General features: G+C 31.5%; 1 protein-coding gene across 3 annotated transcripts in view; it reads right to left on the reverse strand.

Moving 5' to 3' along the window:
* The window catches only part of Shab (Shaker cognate b), a 124,975-nt gene extending 101,166 nt beyond the window's left edge, over positions 1-23,809 (reverse strand). For 2 of the 3 annotated variants that reach the window (XM_064064797.1, XM_064064796.1), the window contains exon 1: positions 23,594-23,808. The gene's annotated coding sequence lies outside the window, so the exon portion shown is untranslated. Of the gene's footprint in view, positions 1-23,593 lie in introns of all 3 variants that reach the window. The other variant, XM_064064794.1, reaches the window with a different exon arrangement.
* Positions 23,810-25,493: the final 1,684 nt, after the last annotated feature.

Raw genomic sequence — 25,493 nt, forward strand, 5'->3', positions numbered from 1 at the left:
CCTGTAATTAATCCCTTTTGTCGTGCGAAAAAACAGTTTGTGCTTGAATTGATATTATCATCATGTCCAAAAAATATTGCTCTGTGCCTGCTTGTGGGGTAATCAAAGATCCTAGAGACCACAAAATAATGCACATATTCCCTTCAAACACTGTAAACAAAAGGTTGTGGTGCAAAAAGGTTTTTAATGCTACAAGTAGATACTCCAACATGAATCTTTTACCTAAGGGAATGTATAGCCATTAAAACCATTTCAGGTGATAATATTGCCAATAATTTATACATTTGTGGTAAACACTTTTGAGAGAAGTTGTTACTATTCAAATAAAAGACTTAAACCCGGCTCTGTTCCTACTTTGTTCCTCCATGGTTCCAAGTCACCGCTACCTGTTCCTACTTCTTCAAGCTACCCAGCAAGCACTAAACGTGATCCAGAATGCAGCTTCATAATTCCTGATACACATTCCGATAATAATGTAAACACCTCAAAGAAAAATTTTCCTACTGCATATCCCTTTGAAGACCATCCACACCCATGGCGTTGTGACTTTGGCACCGGTACCGAAATTTTGCCTCTTTTTCAAGTAAAAACCGAAATACATGATGTCAAATTGTGTCAAAAAGTCAGACCATGACAGACATTTAACCGACATTACAGATTCCTTTCCCTCCCGACGTATGCGCCCTCACATGTCACATTTAAGGGATTGGAGGGACTTTAATAGTGAATCAACGAAGACGACGCTACCACATATTTAACAACTGTGACATGAAACGACTTTTCTAACCTTATTTTTCTTGTTTTTTGCTTGGTGTTACTTTGTCTCTTTTCAGAACATTGTCTGCGTATTTGCGTATTCATCCAAAAATGATATTTTCATCGGAGCAGAAATCGTTTATGATTCAGTCGTATCTTCCATTTAGACAGAAGGTAAACAATATGTGGAAGTACTCGATTCAAGCGGCTTGGAATGAACTCCGGGAAGAATTTCCCAACAAAAACATCGTCGACCATGCCCATTTTTGCAACTCTTTACAACGATGTGTTACAAAGTTCCGAGAAACCCCGTCTCTACTAATAAGGGAGGGAAGTGACAGGTTGAAATGTATATAACTCCATAAAATATTGAAAATGCTAGACAGGTAATGGCGCAGACCGTACAATATCCATACGACAGCAAGTGCAATTATCATATGAGTAACATGTGTGCAAGAATTACATAAATTTTTTCAGCTAGAGCTGTTGGAGAAAACTTTTTTTACAGGTGAAGCCTGGTTTCATCTTAGTGACTACATTAATAATTATTCTCAAAATATGAGAATATGAAACACTGAAAATTTACATGTTTATTATGTTCATCCTAAAAAAAAAGGTGTTTGGGTTGCAACATCGGATAGTAGGGCCTATATTCTTGAAAGGTAATCATGGCAATAATAATCATGTGATTAATTAGGTTATTCAGTGTAGTCCTCTTCAAGATAATCTAACCGTTGCTAGATTTTAGCAAGAAATTTTTGTGGAATTTATACCGCAACTTTACGAAGATGAAATGGAAATTCGTTATTTTCCACAAGCCAGCGCATTCGGCTAAGACCACACTTGCAATGTTTGGAGGAATTTAGTTTAAGAATAACAGAACAAATTAACGACGTAAACAAGTACGCAGAGATCTAACTTATGGAAGCGTTTCTGTCAAATTGCATTTCTGATTTTTTTTATAATTTATTTCCTTTGATACGGACGTGTACCTCCAATATTGACGTAATCAATTACGAAATCGTGGAGATTTCCAGTGTAGGTACCATGTTATCCTGTCTCTACCTCAGAGAATTAATACTTTTAATAAGACATACATTATATATTCTCACTCATTCGTAGGATAAATGGATTGTGTCGTACCGTGCGATGCACTTGTTTCCGGGACAATTGACCAACAAATTATCACTTGAAATTATTTCTGAACATGCAACGGCACGACTGTTGGAAACGTTGAGCACTTAATTGATTTTGTAATTCACAAAATAGTTCTGTGCATGCATGTGTAAAGTAAAAGATCCTGGCATGTTGAACTGTTGAAAGCTACAAATTATTTCAAATTACAGAAAGTATCTTTTCGCTTGAACTTACTTCAGGAATTGAATTAAATAAATGTATTAAATGAAATTAGTCTATAAATCGAGCCATAAAACTCAATAACCGTCTTCGTATATCTTACATTTAAAATAAACAAACTTTATTACTGTTTACTGCTGAAAGACAACAAGCGCATTGTAATTTTCAGCCAATTGAACACTGATTTACGGCAGTTTTGATCACCCATATTCCATTTATTATTTCTCACTCTATTCATTACAACCTACGTCCGACTTGTCGCTGTGAATGTCTTGATTTAATCCTACCAAAAATAGAAAATGAACTGATTAATGAAGCTCAGACTTAAGTACATAAATCCTCCAGGCGGACGACGCAATGATTTATTATGCATTTGCGATTGCAAATTTCAGCGATAAGCTTCACACATGCAACCTCGAAATGTTGTTTATTGCGTGAAAGTCCGGTTTTGATACTGTGCATGTCAAAAATCATTTCGCAACAAGGACGCTCGTAAAAATCTTCGAACCTTTGTATCTGACTACGTTCGGAGGCGATCAATATTTTAGTCAAACGTAATGGCAGATATGGTTTAATTAGACCATTTGTTATAATGAGAAATCAAGTGCCCCTTTAATGGACATCTCTTGTTAATTACAGTTTAAATGTACGCTGTTATTGGTTAAGTAACTATTAATATCATATGATAACACTTAATATCAGTTAAAACTGCCTGCCACATTATTCTTCGCCTGTGAAGCACAACCAATATCGCATGGATGAATTGAATACATAACTTTTATTTAATGATTTGTTATCTATGACGGTGACCACGATTAGTACGAGATTCATTATATAATACCCGAGATATTGCAAAGTTTTGTGGTTTCAGATTTTTACACGGCACATAGATATACGTAAAATTAAAAATGGGAATGGACTATTACAGCAAAAAGATATATTCAAGAATATTTTTAAATAATATGATCAGTTTTATACACAAAAATAAACAGGTTAATTCAAAAATGGCGCACTAACACTATGACACGTTGTTAAAGACTGCTTATTGAGCAAAGAAACAATAATTTAGAAAATCTTTTGATACAAATGTAGAAGACATAGGCCTTAAAAGTTTAATTTTTGTTTTAGTTATTTGACCCCATTTTAATTTACTACATGGATACTTGAAATCGATCGGACTTTCATTGCTCAAAATAATTTTGGAAGTGTCATGTATGTACCTATTCATAGTTTTTTCATTTTATAACGTTACAAGAAAGTTAAAAATTGTACAGAATGAATCTGATAACAGTGGCCAATTTTTTTACATTTTATAACCTATATATTTATCTATCTATATGTCTATCTAAAACGATATGTTGTTTATGTAAGCGAACGTCAAATTGACGTAAGGAATTTTTTAATGATTTTTCTCAAACTTTGACAAGTGAACTTAATAATGCATCTACCGTCGAGTTACTGCACCATTTTTGAGCCACCCTGTAGACTAGGGTGGCGCAAAAAAAAAACGACTATTTTTTTGTTTGGGTCTCGTATGAAAATATGTTAGTGTATCATGTTTTAAGACACTCCTCCAAAGCACAGCTCAAAAAAAAATTTTAAGATGTCGCTCCAAAATTTGTAAAAAGTTCCCAATCGTCAAAAAATTGATTTTCTTTATGTTTAATTTGGTTTTTCTCGTTACGGTAACATTTTATAGACGAAAAAAAATAAGCGTCCCAAATTTTTAGCTCAACATATTAATTTTCAAAGATCGCTCATAATTTGTTTTAATTTACAAGCTTTAAGATTTAAAATTGTATAAATTTACAATTTGTTTTCAGAATTCATAACAAATATTTATTTAAATGTTGTAGGAGTAATTGTTTACATTAAAATATCGAGTTATTAAAAAAATATATTTCCAGCATTGTGTTTGATTTTTTTTTCCATCTCGTGGTGTATTTTCATCGATTATCTCACTAATTAAAAGATAATACATTCATTGAAGCTTAATATAAATATTAAAAAGTCGCTCGACAACATCTAAGGCAATACTCTTGTAAATTAAAAAAAATATGAGCGACCTTTAAAAATTAATACTTTGAGCTAAAAAGTTGGGAAACTTATTTGTTTTTCGTCTATAAAACATTACCGCAACGAAAAAAACAAAATTAAACAAAAAGAAAATCAATTTTTGATGATTTGGAATTATTTTAAAAATTTGGAGCGACCCGTTAAATTTTTTTTTTTTGAGCTGTCCTTTGGAGGAGGGTATTAAAACATGATAAACTAACATATTTTCACACGAAACTCAAAAAAATACTCCGTTTTTTTGCGCCACCCTAGTGTATACGAAAAATGACGGAACAGACAAATAGATAACAAACATAACAGACATACAAACGAAAATTACCACTTGTTAAAATAAGACTGATTTTGGCAAATCACATATCCTCTAAGAAAAGAGAGGGTGGGTGGGCGGGACTAGTATTTGATAAGATGAAACTGATTTTGGCAACTTTGGCATTTTCGACCCTTTTTAACCATTTCCGGAAACATTTTTTTGTAGATTTCAACATCCAAAAGTCATTTTCGGCGTCGTTCCTTTGGAAATTCCTCTTTTTCCAATGTCGCCAAATGAAATTTTTACAGTTCCGTCAAAATCGCTCGGTATAAAATTTTTGTAGATAAAAAGGGAAATTATTAATAATTTTTGTTTTACAAAATACGATAGTTGTAAGAGTGTACTTTGTGGTTTTCATATATTCACAGAAATGTTTAAAATTTGTTTATTTGAGACAATAAAGAAGTCATAACAGGTCAGATCACGTTAGGTCAAGTCCGGTCGGGCGCATTAAGTAATAAATTTTATAACAAGTAGTCTAACAAGAATTCGCCCCGCCCACCCACCCTGTCTCCTTTTCAATGGTTGATTTTATCCAATTTGAATGAAAGTAGTGATCTGATAAACAAATAAAGTTAGTCGTTAGAATGAGAAGAGGGGGTGGGCGGGCGGGGCTAATATTTGCTAAGATATGACTGATTTTGGCACTTTTGACATATTCGACCAAAAAAAGTTAGCATTAGTGCTTTTTCTACTTTTTTCGCATCATAGATTCTATTAGTTTCCACTCCCACTTGACAAAAGAACATAATTAGCCCCGCCCACCCACCCGGCCGCTATTTCGGTGATTGGTTTTATCCGCTCTTAATCGATGGAACGATTTTATACTGAACAGAAATAAAATTAGTCGTCAGAATGTGAAGAGGGGATGGGCGGGTGGGGCTAATATTTCCCAAGATAAGACAGATTTTGGCAAATGACATATCCTAAAAGAAAACAGAGGGTGGGTGGGCGGGGCTAGTATTTGATAAGATAAGACTGATATTGGCAAATCACATACCCTCTAAGAAAAAAGAGGGTGGGTGGGCGGGGCTAGTATTTGATAAGATGAAACTGATTTTGGCAACTTTGGCTTTTTCGACCATTTTTTAACCATTTCCGAAAACATTTTTTTGTAGATTTCGACATCCAGAAGTCATTTTCGGCGTCGTTTTCAAACATCGCCAATTGAAATGTAACAATTTTTACAGTTCCGTCAAAATCGCTCGGTATAAAATTTTTGTAGATAAAAAATTGTTCATAATTTTTGTTTTACAAAATACAATAGTTGTAGGAGAGTACTTTATGGTTTTCATATATTCACAGAAATATTTAAAATTTGTTTATTTGAGATAATAAAGAAGTCATAACAGGTCAGATCACGTTAGGTCAAGTCAGGTTGGGTGGATGAAATAAGAAATAAATTTTATAACAAATAGTATAACAAAAATTAGCCCCGCCCACCCACCCTGTCTCCTTTTCAATGGTTGATTTTATCCAATTTGAATGAAATTAGTGATCTGATAAACAAATAAAATTTGTCGTTAGAATGAGAAGAGGGGGTGGGCAGGTGGGGCTAATATTTGCTAAGATAAGACAGATTTTGGCGAATAACATATCCTACAAACATATCCCAAAATTATCTGCGAAAATCGAGTGAGCCATTCCATCAGTTTTTTGGGGGGAATAAATAAATATTCCTAACAATTTACCATGCTTACAATAACTTTAAAACGTCTGCAAGATTTCAAAGTATTCATTTCTGCAACTCTTGAGTTATTCACTAAAATAAATTCACTGATCCAAATATTTTTTTGACTCACTGTAAACGCAAATCCAAAAAATATGAATGCAATGATAAATTACGAAAATATACTGATGATATTTTGCACATTTTAGATAGGGAGATGACGTCATCAAGTTTTTGGGCTTGATAAACAGATATATTTTGATTAAAAACGTACCATGTCAAACAGTAACTTCCAAACGTCTGCAATATTTCAAAATTCAGTCTCGCAATTCTTGATTCAATCAATAAAATAAATTGACTCAGTGATTAATTTTTTTGAGACACCCCCTATAAGCAAAACTAAAAAATATGAATGGAGTGATAAATCACAAGTATAGTCTCATCCTATTTTGGACATTTTAGGTAGGATTTATTTGACAAAATTTTGAGGTGACGTAGTCAATTTTTTGGGAGAAGATAAAGGAATAAATTTTGATTAACGATTTACCATAATTACGATAACCTTAAAACGTTTGCAAGGTTTCAGAATATTCGGTTTTGCAGTTCCAAAGTTAAATTACAAAATGTTATTACACAATTTTGATTTTTTTTTTCCAAAAATCTGGATGTCTAGGGTGAAAACTCAACACGAATTCATACATCATAAGTGTAAGAGTACCTTATTTTATAAAATTAAAAAACATATTATTGTAAATTTTTTAGATGACTTTATCCCATTGGTGGTGGGGATGATTAGCCAAATTTTGGTGAGGGTTTTACCATCTACATAATATTCATAATACACATATAAAATTTGACAACAATCGGACCAGTAGTTTCGGAGATTATCTCTTTGATAAAAATCCGGACAGACGGCAGATAGACAGACAGACAAACGGAAACAGTAGATGTATTTTATTTCTTCGTACTCTAGGGGTCATGAAAGGTCTAGAAAACATAAAATAGGGAGTCAGCCGATGGACTCGATTACAGTACTTACGCTCAGGTAAAAAGTGAATCTCCCGTTTCAGTCTTCTGTCATTTGTTTCAGAATCTTTTGACAATCTCTGAAACTAACTACTGGACTGATTGTCGTGAAATTTTAGAAGTATTTTAAGAATATCGTCTAGATAGTAACACGCAAACAAAAATTTGTCGTCCTGACAGACCATTTAATAATATCATCTTAAATGTTGCTAAATAAATCCTACATAAAATGAACAAAGTAATATGATCCTATACTTCTACGCCTCTATTTTTAACCTTATGCATGCACGTTGATTTTTTGAAAAATTCGGAATATTGCAACAAAATTTTACAAATAAACATAAAAACTGCAAAACCAACTGCTCTAAAATTTTGGATATTCTTTAAGCCTATCACAAACAAGTAAATCGATAATATTATAATTCACCCATTTATCCCTTCCAAAAATTTGATGAATAAATCGCGTTTGACATTGCTACTTTATTTGTAGTTTAATAATGTCTCTATATTTTTGAGGTATTTTTTACAGGACAGAATTAGTGAACAGTTTATTTTATTTTATTGGTGAATTCAAAAACAGTTCATTTAATTTCTCCGAAATTTTGCATATATAGTAGGATTCTTTTAATGTGGTAAAATATTGTAAAACTGTACCAATTACCACATCTGGTATGTTTATGTTTCTGTTTTCGTCCGACACATTGTATTTATGTAGGTAAAAGAATGCCCGTCCTTCTTAGCATTCTAGGGGTGGAAACGGATACCTGTGTAACTACAGTGTGTCGGACGAAAACATAAACATGAACATACCGTTTACAACACCTTGCCAAAATTAAAAGAATTCTAGTTTATAGTACTGTTGTTATTAGTATTACACTATACAATGTATCAGAATTGATATATTTGTCCCTACTAAAACCACAGCATCGGGTGGTATTTTACCTGCTGTTTAACAATCTACCCCTGTTTTTATTTGTAAAAATTGTCCTAAAAAATAAAATTTGCAAATCTATCACGAATATGCTTGAACATCAATCCAAATAGGTACCACATATAAAAACTCCATTTGCATTGCTTCGGAGACTAAGGAAATTGTCTGTAATAACTTCACAGATTTTATCGTTTTATAGTATTAATAAAATTAATGTTGATGATATTTTTATTTGAGGAGTCAATAGACAGTTTAGGAATTCACTCTTTTTTAGATCTAAATAGTAAAATAGACGTATCAAAAATCATTTGACCGATGTTTATTACTTCAAATATTTAATTAATAATAAGAGTAGTAATGATAATAAGGTATCAATTGCATATAGCTACATAATGCGCAGAAAATTTTAGCTGTTTGATAATGAAAGTACGAAACACGTTGTTTGTCAATAAATTACTCGAAAAATTAATAACTAAATAGTTTCGTTGTCCTTTTATCACGTAAATCGAAATCACTTTAGCCGAATTAATTTTCTTACTGTATATTAACATATCTTATTTACAGATACGACCGTCAAATTCTGCAAATAGTGCATTTTTCTTATAAGCTACAACAAAAGAAAATCTGCTACAAGTTATAAGTACATATTTATAAAAAAAAACGAGTAAATAGAGTTAAGTAATAGTTCTGAAACTGTTTGGAGAAAACTCACTTCATAACAAAGGCAAATATTTTGTGTTTCCCTAAAAAATGTATTTGGACCAGCGCCAACGACGTTATTGTTTGTATTAATATATTTACATAAAAACTCGAACATCCTTTAACTTAAGAAATTGAAGTAGGATACGAAAGATTTTACAAGCTCAAGAAATTGCCGAAGAACGAATTATAGTATTATAGTACGCACAAATAAAAAACCCAAACTAATTCAGAATTGTATAACCTTAAGATAAAAATCGCAGTGTATTCTGATGTGTTCGCTTTCTTTCTCTAGTTATCTGTTCGTAATATAAAGTAATAGAATTCGATATCACTGTCGTTTTATGTCAGCGTTACTCACAGCAGGATATTCTTTAATCTGCTGTTTTGGTTGTTTTCATTCTATAGAAATGTTTACGACCAGATTTTTGGACTTTCGTGTAAATTTTAAAAAGTAAGTCGGTTTCTTATTTTATGTCGTACTTTTGTTATGGCATTTTAAACCTAATTTATTTAAAAGTAGAAATAATACTGGTATACATAACAAAAGTGTCGATATTACGACAAAACATAGATCACAAACAATTTCTTATATTGTTGATAGACAGTTGACACAATATGAACAGAGGTTTGAAGATTATGCTGTCATTTTTAAAATACTCTACCTTGGCTATAATTATTATATTTAAAACCCATTCTGTATTGTATTTCGCAATTTCAGATGTAAAATTTATGTGAACAGTCTGTTCTGAGATCATGCGATCATCACTCTGTGTGCCTGTTCTAAACGTCTTTAAGGGTGCAATAGACACATTCAGCGGAAATCCCTTTGCACTAAAGCTGTGGCTGGAAAAGTGACCTAAATGTGTAAATTGATACCTTAAGTCGGAAAAGGAAGTGCGGTTTAGAAATTTCGTGTTGCACGATTCTTTTTAAATCACATTCGAATTGAGGGTAGAATCGTGCATTAAAGATGGTAGAAATTTACATTTCGTTTGCTATACTGTAATTATATATTTTTTACAGAAACTGATTCAGAATAATTATTACAATACTATTTTTGTAACAAATTAGGAACTTTGCCTGACTTACCCACACCTCAAAAACATATTATTACAAATATTTCGTATAGTGAAGAAACTTGTGCTCACAATATAGCTGCATTTGTGTACTATATTTACCAGAAAAATTTTGTGAAGTTCGTGTTTATCAAGCTGTCTGGGACTTTCAAGAATAGAGATAACAATCATTCTAATGAAGTAGGAATAATAACTACAAATTGCAAATTGTGTGTTGATTCAGCTATTTTTCGTTAGAAAAATGAATCTACAAAACGATGAGAATTGGCAGTTCAGTGTTCCTAAAATGGCATTTAGATAAATCACTGTAATGTGGTAATTAAATGTCAGGTTGCACGTTTCAATTTAAAGCTTCATTCTGACATTTCAGCCTTCATAAAGAGAATCTGAACTTTTAGTTAATGGGTTAACTGAAAATCCTTGAATCTTTTCAAAGCACACGTCAATAAACTTATTTCGACAACCATCCAGTGAAATGAGGAATCTTCGAGCTTTCATACAGCAGCTGAATCTGTTCGGTTGTACATTTTAATGCACATAGACTGATTTTTTAAGCAGAGATGACTAACAAAAATATTAACATTATGCAACATTGAACATTCTAGGGGAAGAAGTTGTAAATTAAGCATTTGCAATCTCCTAGGAAGGTCAACATTGGCAAACAGCCGAAATGTCTTCCATAAAATATTTGGCTACCATCCCTAATGGTTTTTCATAGAAATTTATGGCCATCAGTTTTGCTAACGACCAGAATGGTAATACCAATTTACCGTAACGAAACACTACAATTTTATTACCGTTACATGCAGTCTTGTTATGTTCTCACAAATAACATATTATTATCTATTTTACAAAATAAACTTCGTATAAATTGTCTCCGTTGCAGCTTTGAAGAGGTGCACTTGGAAGGAATAAGTACAAAAGTTGTCGTTTCACGATTTCCTTGTTAACACATAAATCCATTGTTGGAACGATTTCCGGGAGCTAGTAGTCATCTAGAGTTACTAGAGCGGAATTTTGTGTATAAATTTTGTCCTTCCTAATCTTTCGTTTTCGTATGATAACGTATTTGATTAATGCCTAGTGCTAGGAAAGCCTGCTGCAATCACCATCGATTCCGAGTGCTCCGCAAATATTTATATTACAGTTCGATTTCAAGTGCCTTAAGAATATTTCCTCTACAGTTATTGGAGAATATATTAGAGAAATATTTGCAAACTGGGACAGTCGATATGCGTCTTCTGATGGAACTTACTACTTCAATATCAATACTGCACTTTAAAAATATACATTAGTATCACCATCACCAACCGTATTTATAGAGCTGTAACACGTACATCCCAATTTAGCGCATCAGGACACTGTTGCAGGGTGAAATGTGAAAATGACTAATAATTTATTTTTGCAACAAAGTGAGATCATAAGAGGTGAAATTATAAATTTGTCAAGCTAAAGCTTTCGGAACTGCACGTGAAAAATTATTGTATCCTTGTCCACCACATGAGTGTCCTTCTAGATTAAAAATAATTAAAACACCTTAAAAACTAATTAGCCACATGCGTGATTAAATAACATACTGTATGAATTTACATCCGTCTGGTTCAGTAAAAAACATTTTTGGGGCTATTTTTATTGTTATTTATGACCCGGACAAAAGTCGCTTGTTGCGGTATACACCAATCTCGTGCTGATTTTTTTATGAAAGAAACTTTTTAAAAATGGCGAAGTACAATCAAGTACTTAAGATGTAAATTTGTCATATACATTTGCATATTTCCCCGAAGTTTGTTATTTAGACAGATTAAAACCATTACCTACCGTTTTATTTATTATGTCAACCGTAACAACTCGATTATATATTCGACACTTCTTTTAACATGCAAGTAACTCAGTAACGAAAACAATTTACAGTAGTCACAGAGTTTTCAACGCAAGTTACAAGCAAAATGTTAAGTTAAATGTGGAAGGCATAAGACATAAAACTTTAATGGGATGTAAGTAGATACTTACCTGCATGTATAAAGTAAGTGGTTATAAATTTTATATTGATACTTACAGGGAATTTTATTTTCTAGTTCGAAAATACGTCTGACATTTAAATATGTGAAGGCAATACATGTATAATCCATAACTGGTTTTCTCGCGTTACGTGTCGTTTAACATAGAGGTAAACATTCTACGTAACGTGTATAAGGTAGTAAATATTATCACAGGGTTCATTGTTTCCGTCTCTCTGTATTGTTTGTTTGTTTGTTCTCGCCTCCTCCTAGGGTTTATAACCAAGGATTTTTTTAGAATTTGTATCACAATATTTTGTGGAGAAATAAATAAAAGTATGCACTTTATTGTGCTACCAATAAAATCAAATTTTAATATGGAGAGTATTTATCAAAAATTCTAAAACTTTACAATTTTCAAATATCGATATTTCAGTCTTTTTAAAAAAGTAAAAAATCGCAGTAGCTATCAATTTTAGATACAAAAAATGCCTAACAAAAAAAGAAAACGGAAAATAGAATAAAATGCGGTAATAATATATAGGTGTTTTTTTGCAAAAACTCAATTATCAATGTTTGAAGATTGTAATAATAATAAAAAAAATATGAACACTCTGTACATACATACTCAATTTTATTTATACCACAACAAAACGCATACTTTTATTTATCTCTCCACAAAATATTGTAGCACAGTTTTTAAAAATAACTCCTGTAATTTACTGTATTATTTTTTTTTTTTTTCTATAGCGGGTGTCTGGAAAATGGCGGATTAACTCTCCGCTACGCTCTTAACAATCAACTGGTGAGTCTGGGAAAAATAGTATAAAAAAATCCTTCTCACATTTTGGTGGAGTTATAATGATTTTAAAATTGGTTCTTTTGCTACGTTTAACAACTAAACAACTCATTCATTATCAGAATAACTAGTAGTAAAACTTTTAGTTAATATTTTTCTCGCCCATGACCATGTTTAATTACCATTTCAGTTAGAATGCACAAAGATATGGCTGTGTTGTTTTTGTAATAATTTGATAAAATTCCGTTTGACAACAATGTTTGCCTGATATAAAGCGAAGGTGGATTTCAGTCACCATCGTTACTAAGAAACCAGAAAGTAAGCCGGAAGTATTCACGCATTAGGTGTGTACAGTGTTGCCAATTTTACTTTCATAAAATCACGTTTTTTTCGTAATCTACATTGTAAAGAATTTTCCAGGCACCCGGTATATAGTGTGTTACGCCTTAAAAGCAGAAACACTGTAGAGTTCAAAATAATTTTAGAGCATAATCCTCAAAGAATCGTACAATTTCTTTGTTTTTTTTTTTATTTCTAATAATAATTACCTAATGAGATGTCGAGGAACACCCGCTTAGTGACTCACCCAGAAATATTGGTAAAGCAAAAATACTATGATGATGATGATGATGATCATTGGCATATCATCCACACAAAAGGGGAAACTATAGTCGTGAAAATAATTAATTGGAATAAATTATGAAAAACGAAACGAAACACTGTTAGGTTAAACGACGAAAGAATCACAGAATTTGGTATCTTCTTCTCAAAGTATTTACACTCTACATCACTATTCAACTGCTGTAATTTAGGGACGCAAAAAATGTTTATACCGCCGGAAACGGCGCGATAGTGTCAATGATGACAAATTAAAATTTAACACAACTAGAAATCAACCAGTAAAACGTTGTTGAGAATAAAATAATGCAAATTATTGCGTGTTTTTGATGAATATTAACAAACCACGTTGTGATGACCGAATTTGAATTAAAATTTCGCGCTGAAAAAATTAACAGCGGCGTGAAATCACATTTGAATAATTTGAATTTGAAAAAAAATTCAATCAAAAAAATCGTTAAACATAAGCAACCAGGTGCATGTTCAGTTCTTTTTCTGGTAGTTGGTAGTTCTGCTTGGAATTTTAGTTAGACGGTTGGTAGAAGATGGCAGCTTGGTAGGGAGGTAGGCTTCACTTTTTTGGTGTGTTTGTTGTGAGTGTAACCACGTGGTGAGTTAGCTAGGTTAAGTTAAGTTGGTTTGGTAGTTAAAATTAGTCGTAACGATGACGACGCCACAGTTTCCCCAACACGCGTAACTAATTCTTGCGGCTTTCTAATCGGAAATAAGTGAATTTTCGACCGACGCCAACACGTGCATAAATTTGTTTTATTGTTTGTAAATTCACAGTTCATGTTAGAATTTTAATCGTTAACTAGTTCTAACATAATTTAAGAGACATTAGATTTGTTCAGATACAGTACTTGCTAGGAGATTTCATGAAATTCACTTAATCAAGACACATTCTTTGTTTATCGAATTATGAATAACGTTTCTAGATACTTATACTTAAGTATTACATTATAACACTTCTTAATTCTTCACACAAGATTGCTAATAGTTCTTTAAAGACCGTGAAAGTGCGGTAGAATTCATAATATCGTGGATTGAGGTACCGGGGGATTATAAATTTTTCCCTTTAGGCAGTTATCATCGTTATCATCATCACATCACCGAGATATATTCTCTTGCAACATGGATAATTACATCACCGAGGAGCTTTCCTCGCAACGCCTGATACATTTTGTGTTGTTTATATTTATCATGTGTTTTATTTGGGAAAAGCTGGGGACAGTCCACGATATAAAGCCTCAAAGCTAGTGGTTTTAAGTAACCAATGACTTGTAAAATGAGTCAATTTATTTTATTTATTAAATCGGGAACGGCTCACCTCGTTTTCCCGAAAATTTGAGAATACAATACCATTATCATTACACTGACCTATCAAAAGTGATATACGTATTACAAAATTTTGTCAAGGGAAAACTCATTTGGAATGTATGCTCAGCACGCTTCTTTACATTTACTTTAACGTTACATAAATATCTTTATTTTAACTTATAAAGGTTCGCATAAAAAATAAAAGTCGCATAATCAAATTTTATAATTTTTCGGAAAAGCTGACTTTGTTTTATTGTATTTCAGGGGCAAGGGAAGTTCTGTCGAAATAACCTTCGACCAGTTTTTTTACAAAATCTGCAAGTAACCAGAGTGCATAATTTACGAATTAATGATGGAAATACGTTGTTTATAAAGTTTCTTAACGCAATATCAGTAGGTACCTAGGTGTTTCCTAAAACCGTACTGATATTTGTTAAATAAGTTGTACTTATCAAAATAAACTAAAAGTCTATCATTTACACTAATTTCAATTACTTTGCTATGTTAAAGACTAAGCTAATCGGTCTCTAAGTTTCCACATGTTTTTGGTCACATTCTTTATAAAGACGAATAACCATGGTGAATACTAAATACCTTCTAAACAAGATAAATTCACTACATGAGACAAGTGAGAAAGCTATAAAGTCCACAACCATTTTTAATGAATTATTTCAAATACCATCCTCACTCAGAAAAATCCTATTTTTTAAACTATATGTCTGAAGCATCAACAGGTTCTAAAAAAAATTCATGGAGCTTAACGAAATATTGCTATTGATTGACACAGTAATTCACGTCAGTTAATGAGCGTGTCCCATTGACGGCCACTTCGGAAAAATAGCAGTTAAATTTATCTGCACTGATGATTACATCTTTTTCCATCAGGCGAATTGATTGTTCCCGGTTTTGCTAGTACAGTTATTTATATTGCACCACTCCACCACATTTCTTTGCTCTTGTTGTTAACATTCTTAATACGCTTATCATTTATAATTTGTTGTACCTTTTCTAACTGAGAGTCTGATAATCTTTATTTAGTGACAGCAATATGCATTTAAATTCAGTTGCCCAAAAGCTGACATTTGAAACTTTTATTCTCTTGATTCAAATACATACCTACTATATTATTTTTAATTTTTTGTTTTTGTAGTTTAACTATATCTTTTTAAAAGGATAACATATATGAAACAAAAAACTGAAAATAGCAATAAAAATATTATATCGCGTTGATATAACAATGCCACATATCTGAAAAATGTCAAAGTTTATAAAATAACATATTCTTGTACTTGTAGTTTATGAATTCGCCTTGGGGCATCGCAGAATGATATCGATATCTCAATAGTTACATGGGCTCTTTGTTTCTAATAATACTACTACTGGTATTATCTATATTATTTAGTGTACAGAGACTGTCACAAACAAAATTGCGCAAAACAAATTTTATAATTTTTCAAAGAAGAGGGATTTGTTGTGTTGTACTTCAAGGGCGAGATATGTTTTCTCTGAATAAATGTCAACCAATTTTTTAATAGACCACCTGTATTTGATTATTATCTAATATTAAGCTCATACGTATTAGAGTAATAATAACTGAATTATTTTCACTGCACTAGTTCTGATGCCTCTAGGGGAACGATCTTAATATTGGCAATTATTTTCCTTAAATTTAACAAACTGGTAAAACTGTGGTTATTTAAGTGTAAATGCTTTGAAAATCTTTAAGGTATGCGTGCACAAGATTTAATGGAATGTGTGAGTTATGAAGAACAACATATTTTATTTTAATTGAGCAAATGGCCGCAGCTTACATGACTCTTTTAAAAGTGCATTACACCCACAGTAGATGGATTTAGTGTTTACTTCTTGGCAAAATAGCATGCAAGCACATCATGTGCACATGCCCAACACACTTCTCCATCGTTGTTTTGTTCGTTAGAAACATCCGAATGAAGCAATAATTTACGTTGATTGGCCAAAGAAGACAAAGCCAAATAGTTTCTCTATAATGAGAACAAAGCATCGAACAGCCAAACACGAACAAGGTTAATGAATGTGGATAGCTTTCTGCTTCGAATAATTTACCTAATTACAGGAACTTCTTGATCAAACTTTTCAAACTTGTGAATCTTCGCTAGAACAGGAGACAGCGTTCAGCTCGTTTGTTTTTTAACTTATTATTTATGAGAGATGCTAATTCCAAGCGTTTCAAACTTTGGCACTCATTCAGAAACATATAAAAGAAAAAGGAAAGAGCTTAATTAAAGAAAAAAATGCGGAGAAAAAAGTTATACATTGTTACGATCATTTTTCAGTTGGGTAGATACATCATTTTCAGATACCCATTTTATAATTTATGACTCGAGAAACGAAATTAAAAAAGATATAATCGCAAACAAACGCCGTGTAGACTATATATTCATACACACGCTCAATTTTATGACGATTCTATTTGAAAATGTGTTTTCCAAATATTTATGTTCAACAATATTTTATGTTTGTAAAAGCTAGTAATCAAATATGCTTTGTCCGGAATTTATTTATGGTGTAGATTTGATCTTCCTGACCCTCACTTAAAGGCAATTTTTGGCAGGTTGTTGGCAAATTGTCATAAATTTAAAGGGGTTTGTAATTTTCTTACCTGTTCGTGTTAGATTATGCCATAGTTGCTTACTTCCTATCTCACGCAACACCAAAATATTTCCGAGACTTTGCAACTTCTTCAAATCGCTGGGAGTGCTTGATCAGAATAAAATACTTTAAACTTGTATTAAAATTTTCTGTGCACAGAATCTAAAATAAAAAACTAAATTCTGTTCATTGTTTTCTTTCTAACTTAGAGTAGTTGTTCTGGAATTTAATTAAGACATAACTTTTTTAATAGTCGTGTTTAAATGTCTTCCCCAGATAATAAAACATACAAATGAAATGGTCCGACAATGTGCTTAAAAATAACGTACCGTAAAATTAAGATAACTTATTTCTAAAAATACTCTTATAAATTAAGTGCAAATGGGAGTTTCCTGTACCTGCTATCAAGTTCCGATAATCCTATTTCCCCAACTTAACCTGACGTCGTTAAAAATATATTATCTAAAAGCTTACGAGTGTTTAGTTTTATAGTATACCTTTTTTTTTACTTTATCATAAAATTAGAACAGAATTTTTTGATTACTTATTTATTATTAAAATCAACAACAGGGACTTTATACATCAAAACTATTAAAGTCCATGCAGAGTAAAAAGATTTTTTTTAAATTCCTACCTCAATTAAATGTACGCTTTTTTAGTGTTAAAGTTTACACCAAGCATGTTATTGTTTTATTTTCATGTAATAAAACTTTATTGACTAGACAAGTAGGAGACGTCAAACTGAAATTGTTTCTAGATATAATTACAATAAGAAGTTATCAGAAAATAATATATCTATTACTTCTATATTGACTTTGTGGCCTAAAAAGATTCGGAAATTAAAACGGCAAAGCGAACCTCTTTCACTGATAAAATTTTACTGCGCATGCACTCGTAGGTACTCCTTGTTTTACTATTGGTTGATTTAAATTAGGCGGGTCCGAATTGATATATCTTATATCTGCATCACCTATTACTATTATTGCTTACTTTTCGTCGTTTTCAAGCATTTTTCGATGGATTGTGAACTAATTGGTTTTACTAGTAATTTGTAAGGTTTTTATTAACGTTCCAAATCAAAAATGGGTTATAGATCTCCTTGCAATATTTATTTCATATTTTTCAGTTTCTTTGATAAATTATTATTATTAATCTTCGGTATTTTAAATAAAATTAAATTATTACCTTACGACATCTAAAATTTTGTCTTTAAAATTCCACAAGCTGCATCAGTTTGGTTCAATTAAGATACACTACCCAATAATGTTTATCAATAAAATCGAAAAACGCAGTTTACCTACAACGGATGATATAAACAATTTATAAAGATTTTCTAGGTAACGTGTTAACATTTTATGGAGGCACGAGAAATGCATAGTTAGGAGATACCTAACAAAGTTATTGTATACTATTTATAATATACAGGAACAACATTCATGAAGTGCTAAAATAACAGGAATGGAAATAAATGCCTTAAATCAACTGTGACAAACCTCCATGCAGCGAATTATAAAACTATTATTAGAACTACACAGTCTATTTTCAGAGTTAAGGAGTTTAACAACTGTTATTAGTAGGTCTGCAACAGGTTACTTAGTTTTAAAATTTGCGACGTAAACATTTATTTCGGTTATTGTTATATTTTACATTTTCTCAGGAAAATCAAAGGCGTCGCCAGAAATTGTTTCTTTGAGAAAATATCGTCAAAAACAGTTAGATTAACAGCGGTTTTCGACTTCTAAATTAATTGACGTATACTACTAATTCTCAATTTCTCATAACAGTGTAAATTTTTAAACTTACTTTGAAGATTCTAACCACCACTCAGTTCACATAAATTGAATTTTCGCGGAAAAATCATTAATCAATATGAAGTTTAATAGATGGTTCCGAGAAGCAAAGAATTGATTAAATGTCTGTGAATGATTATGTTTCATGCAAATTCAAACAAACAGTAAAACAAACTGTTTAAACAATGCAATCAAAAACTTTTTATTTAAATTGTATTAAATCTTTAAAGTTGTCATATTATACGAGGGCAATTTTTAATATTATCTACCTAACTATGAAGGAAACCGTACAAAGCTTCAAAAACAATTATTTCTATACCTAACAATCATCTATACTAATACACTAGACCAGCGTTTCTCCAGATGTTTCATTTCATAAAAAAAAAAAATAATTTGTCTGCGTTTCAAAAAACGACGCTACTGCGCTTATCAGGTCATCATCTGAGGCAAATTTGGGACCCCTGAGGTAATTTTTTCGATGTACTTCAAAAAGAAGTAGCATAGTGGTAAATCCGAGCTGTAGAAGGGATGCGGTAATTCTGTGAAGCCACGGTTTGCGATAATGGCGAGCCCTGTGGAAACTCGAATTGTCGTGGAACACCATCCAACGAGCACACACTTTTTTCATGCACAATTTTTCGTATATTGTCTAGAACATTACACTTTCAAACACTCCAGCTTCTTTAGCAAGCATTGGGGTTTTCATTCGTCGATCAGACAACAGCAAATCTTCAACAGGTCCTATGGTTTCTTCACTTCTTGCTTCAACCGGTCTTTCTGATCTTTAGGTCATCCTGAATCGAGTGACGACTCCATCGAAATTGTTTCGACCAATATTTTACTTGAAAACAAGATGAGCCGTTAGTACCGTACACTTGGGTCATTTTTTCATGGATAACTTTCGCACCATTTCCCTCTTTAGTGAGGAACTTTATATCCGCGCGATGCTCCTAAGTTAAGTTCACTCATTTTTCTAAACAAAAAATACTGCCAACAATGCCCAATGTTGTGGATTCGTACCAAATTTCGTCAAAGTACTTAGTACACTAGCAGTTATTTGATACCCAAGCCATTTGTTTTTGTGACGTCATTATCATAGCTAGGTAGATAATATACAAAATTGAGTACATAAGACATACATTATCATTTATCATTATTAATGCTTCGTAATTATTATTCAAATGATATTCAACATTTTTATTAAAATGTTAAAGATAACTACTCTCCATAATGTGTTATTTATATATCTTTTTTTTTTGTACTATCTTACAACAAATATCATAAGATTTGTATAAAAAAAGTTTTCTTGGAATCCTGTTATCAAGTTTGAGAATTTTATATGATTAAAGACTTTTTACATAATTATGATCATACTCACCTCGAATTTAACTGTATGCTAAGTAGACTAATAGCACGTTACTAGCGGATGCAATAGGAAACACGGTCTTATTTCACATATAACTTATTTAAACTTTGATTTCTAAGTACTACTCTCTCATGTTCATTGCACCTATATTATGAAACGTTTTTGTGTAAACACTTGGATATTAACTAAATGGAGAGTATGTTCTTGGGAAGTTAATGAAACTAATTCGTCAGTCACGCAACATGAAGTGTTTAAGGTTCTATCACAAACCTGTTTGTACTCAGTTCATTGCTTTAGTAACAATTGCCAATAAAACTGACTAAAGTATTGATCTCCCACAAATTAACCATTCCCAGCATACAATTTCAACCACAATTATAATTGATCGTTTTCTGAAACGTAATTATTCGACGTATTGTAGTAAAGGTAATTCAAGGGTTGTAGGTAGCAGCTATTTATACACAGTTTGATTTTGTCGACTAATTTCATAGGAAAATGTTAACAATAGAGAAAGTGAAAGATATCATAGTCAGTTATTAATTCATCGTTGATTTTACAGATTTTATTACTGGTGAATGAATCAAAATAAAGCACTTGCATGCTGAAAATAAATACCTAACCTATAAAGTGCTTTAAGATCGCTTACGATTAGACTACAAAAAAAAGATGCGATTCCTGCTTTTATTTGTTTTATAAGATTAATTAAAAGGTCGTTCTTGGTGGAATAAATAATAACATAATTTAGCAAAGTGCTTCAGTGATTGTTCGACATAAAACCATAGCAGATATGACCCATACAATTATATATATAATAATAACAAAAATTTAGTCATTGTAAACGCATGAGTGTGTCAAACAATAATAAGTACCTAATAAATGAGTAAAATAGAATTCTATTTTAAATGTGCATACTCTTCAAATGAGAAAACATTCTTTTTTAAACAACGTCTTCCAAGTTTCTTTAAAAATTTAAAATTTTAGCACTTCTAATTTTATGTCAGTATATTATTAAAAAAACAATTTTATTGTTATGTAACAGGAAAAAATAAGCAAATTATTTTTGAAAATGTCTTATTATAACCAATCCGTTTAATAAAAAACCGTCCATTGAAAGCCCAAAACTACCATGAGGATTTCAGTATCCTTAATTAACAAACCTTGTTGTGTAATTTTATAAGAAAAAAACTGTTTAGCTTTATTACCAATGAAAAATCGCAAATGTTGATCATTTTAATTAATTTTGTGTTTAATTCTCTATTTTTTACACATTCTTTCTAATTTTCGAAGATAATTAAGTACCTCTGCGATATCAAACTTAAATTTTATTACCAATTAAGTCAGTTGGTACATATTTGTTCCAACCTCAACGAAACAATTTCAAGCCCCCTGCATAAAAAAAATTAATTACACAATACAAAAAAATCTGTTTAAAAATATTTTAAATTCGAAAAAATTTTTAGGTCATTGGGCATAAAAACCTGATTTAAAATAAACGTGATATTTCTGTTTTAATTATTTGTATCAAGCGCCCAAAATGATACTTTAAGCACTACAATCTCGTGAAACGATTTGCGCTCTTGATACACACATCATTTTTTCTACAACATGTAACAACACATTCCAAACTTTAATCTACACTTTTAAAATGTTATTTCGAATTCCATGTGCAATTCATCAAAAAAAAAGTTGAGTATACAGTCTACATTATGATCCACGATCTAGCTAAATTAAAATCGAAAACAATTGTTCTCTGAAATCACTTCAAAAGGATTTTTGTGGCCAGCGCCTGGTTTCGTCTCCACAGCTATTCGCACAAATTAAGGACCAAATTATCCTCGAAATGTCTGCATTTGAGATACTTCAGCCGGCGCTCCGAAATTTTTTGTTTTCGTCAGTTAAAAAAATTAGCCAGACCTTTATATCTCATGAGCTTATGACTCATGGTACATCTATAGCACACCCCTAAATTTGTTTACGAAACGTTTTAACTCGACTACGCCTCGTCACACTTTCTTTTTTAAAAATTCATAAAAAATATACTTGATATACATATTTAAATGGTGTAAGTAATGAAAAATTTACAGAAATATTAGATTATTTAAAATGTAGAGTATCTGCTCAAGTTTACGAACACGATCCAATGTAATCAAATTTAAATTACTCAATAGAACAGCACACCAGAATGTAGGCAAAAGCGTTTACTTTATTGCTTCCGTATTTTAATTAAAGTTCCAAACACAAAACATCATACTTTACTATCTCACAAAAATTTAGAAGAATGTCTTTAAGAGAAAATGCTTATAATGAAATTCTAGTATACGCTAAATTAAAAATAAAATTAAAGTTTTGTGAAAAGTTGGAAACACTTTTCGACAAGCAGTTTATAGTAATTAATTTTATTTAAGAATGCATTTATTTATCTGAATTAGATTTAGTGAACAAGCAGTAACACTGATGTTTAATTTTAAAGTCCAAAAAATTTCTTACAGCAGAGTTAAATTTACAAAGGGGAAACCACGTTATGATTTTTTTTAATATAAGGAATATAATCACACATACTGCTTCCCACTTTCAGAATCATATTTTATTAAAGTATTAATCATTAAAAAATATCAATACGCAGAGTTAGGCAGCATCAGCAGTTGTTATCATTTGTCACACATATATTTTTATTTTGTTACCTCGTACTATTTAAACAAAACATATGCAATTATATTTGGCACCTTCTTTTAAATAGATTTTCAGTTGGACGTACAGTGCAAGTAAAATTTTATTTTGCTATATATTATACTGACTCCGTATTTATTTAACACTAATGAAAAAGCTATAAAGTTCACGATCAAATTCCATTGCCAAATCGATTCCAAATTTTTTTGAGGTCTTTCAGTTTGGCAAATTAACGTGAAGTTTAATGGTATTAATAAAACAGTGACGAGTTTATGACGACTCAGAGCAACACATGACGGAATAAAAACGTGGACGATTGCCACGGAATAAATATAGTAAGCACATTTTAATCGACCAAGTCCATGACTTGTTTTTTATCGCACGCCGGTTCCAGAAAATTTTTGCGATTTATTTTTATTTGCCTCGAAATTATATTTATTCATCCACGACAACACCTGGCGAGAAGTTTAAATATTTTATTAATATTAGCCGACTAAACTCACCTCTTAGGACCTGACAGTCTATACCGAGTGTCTGCGTGTCTTAGGCGGCAATTCAAAATTGAGGCGATCGAAAAAACTGCCAGCTGACCATACACCACAACACAGTTTTTGTGTGAAATGTCACCCCACTGACAATCCACATAAGTCACATGGGTTGATGAAGCCGATAAGTGGCGCGACGGCGAATTCAGAATTGAACTGACGATGTTGAGCAAGGTGGTGGCGTCGACGTCGCGACGCTGATCCGGCGCTCTTCAAAATTTCGCACCGCAGACGAAGGCGGCGCCATCTGGCGTATTTGCGCGATGTCGCAATCACATACGTTTATTTATAACGAAATTTTCTTTACAACATGTAGGTGGGAACTGATTGACTGTGATAAATATACCTAATGTACTTAGAATCATGTGTTAGCAGTTAACAACTAAGCTACCTTTCTACACTAAATTAAATTAATTACCCAAACAATTTTTCTGAAAAATTAATCATCTTTTCTTAAAGATTTGTTATCTTAAAATGATGTATTTTATGTAAACAGGAAAACATTGTTTTACATTATAGTACGGTACGCAAATTACTAGAGTGGAAGTGTGAAGTGATTTATTCTTGAATAAATGTTCTTAGTTTATGTGGTCACAAAATTAAGAATTACTGGATTTCATCCAGTTTCATTTCTTTTTAAGCGAATAAGGTAAGGCAAATAGTTCTGGATAAATTTTGTTAATTATTTTCTAAATTTTCTAAAATGTTAAGTAAATTACAAATTAAAAAGTTTTTTGAATATATACAGTACACCGATTTAATTTGTAATTACTTGAAACACCAACAGATATGTCAACAAACTTTTAGAAGAGTAGGTACATTTTTTCATGAGGCTGTAAAGATAAGGTATGAACGTTTTATAATGTCTTATAAGTACTAAAGTTTACGAAAAATCTTTTCCACGTTTTCTAAGAAAAAACAAATTGTGGTGAAGAAATTATGTAAAGAATGGATTAGATCGATTAGAACTTCTAATTTCTAATCACATTCTATCTTGTTCTAGTCTGCACTAGAAAAAATATAGGTACCACACGTCAAAAATAAAAACAACTTATTACTGTTTAGTTGGATCTATAAATACGATATGACAAAAATCGTAAAGAAAAACCTTTTAATATTCTTGAAAAATATTTTAAAATTTTAGATTTCTTAAAAGTACAAAACCAACAAAAACAGTAGAAACAAAAATATTAAAAGATTCATCAGAGTGTTACGTGTATCTACAACTTTCAATTACCTTTGAAATTAACTTTAAATTTAAACTGTATTATATCAAATTGCGTCAAAAAATATTTTCAATAATTCGCGGAGAATATGTAATTTTTTACACTAGATCGTTGAGACACCCTACATCATTTAGAATAACATTAAGAGAGGTTAAGAATTTTCACCACATTTACAGGAAACAAAGGCAGTTTTTTTTAAACAGTTCATCATCTCTTTTTAAAATTTTGGTATTTTTAAAAATTATCATCTCCATTATTTATGAAATTGTTGGAACGCGGTTTTCACCACTGTTTCCAGGTTACAAAACTCTAAAAGCTGTAAGAAAAACACTGCGACTTTTTTTATCCGAAATTAGATACAGAAAACACCTGGTGTCGATGAAATACCCGAAAAACTAAAATAATTCGTGTAACGAAAAGTAGGTAACGATTTTTGAGATTATTTTGTCTTAAAGCAAATCCATTTCAGCAAAAGCAGTTTGAAATCTGATTTTAAAAATCTCTCCAAAGCACTTAGTGGAAACTATGTAATATTTTCAAACAACCTAGAGTGTTCTTCGATCTATAGCAGTATAATATATATTGCCCGTGCAACACCGAAAATACAAAATTACAAAAATTGTTGATGCATT

Source organism: Zophobas morio, unplaced genomic scaffold (genome assembly GCF_036711695.1).
Source record: "Zophobas morio isolate AGI-343-1 ecotype UQ-CSIRO unplaced genomic scaffold, CSIRO_AGI_Zmor_V1 ptg000024l, whole genome shotgun sequence".
Classification (NCBI taxonomy): domain Eukaryota; kingdom Metazoa; phylum Arthropoda; class Insecta; order Coleoptera; family Tenebrionidae; genus Zophobas; species Zophobas morio.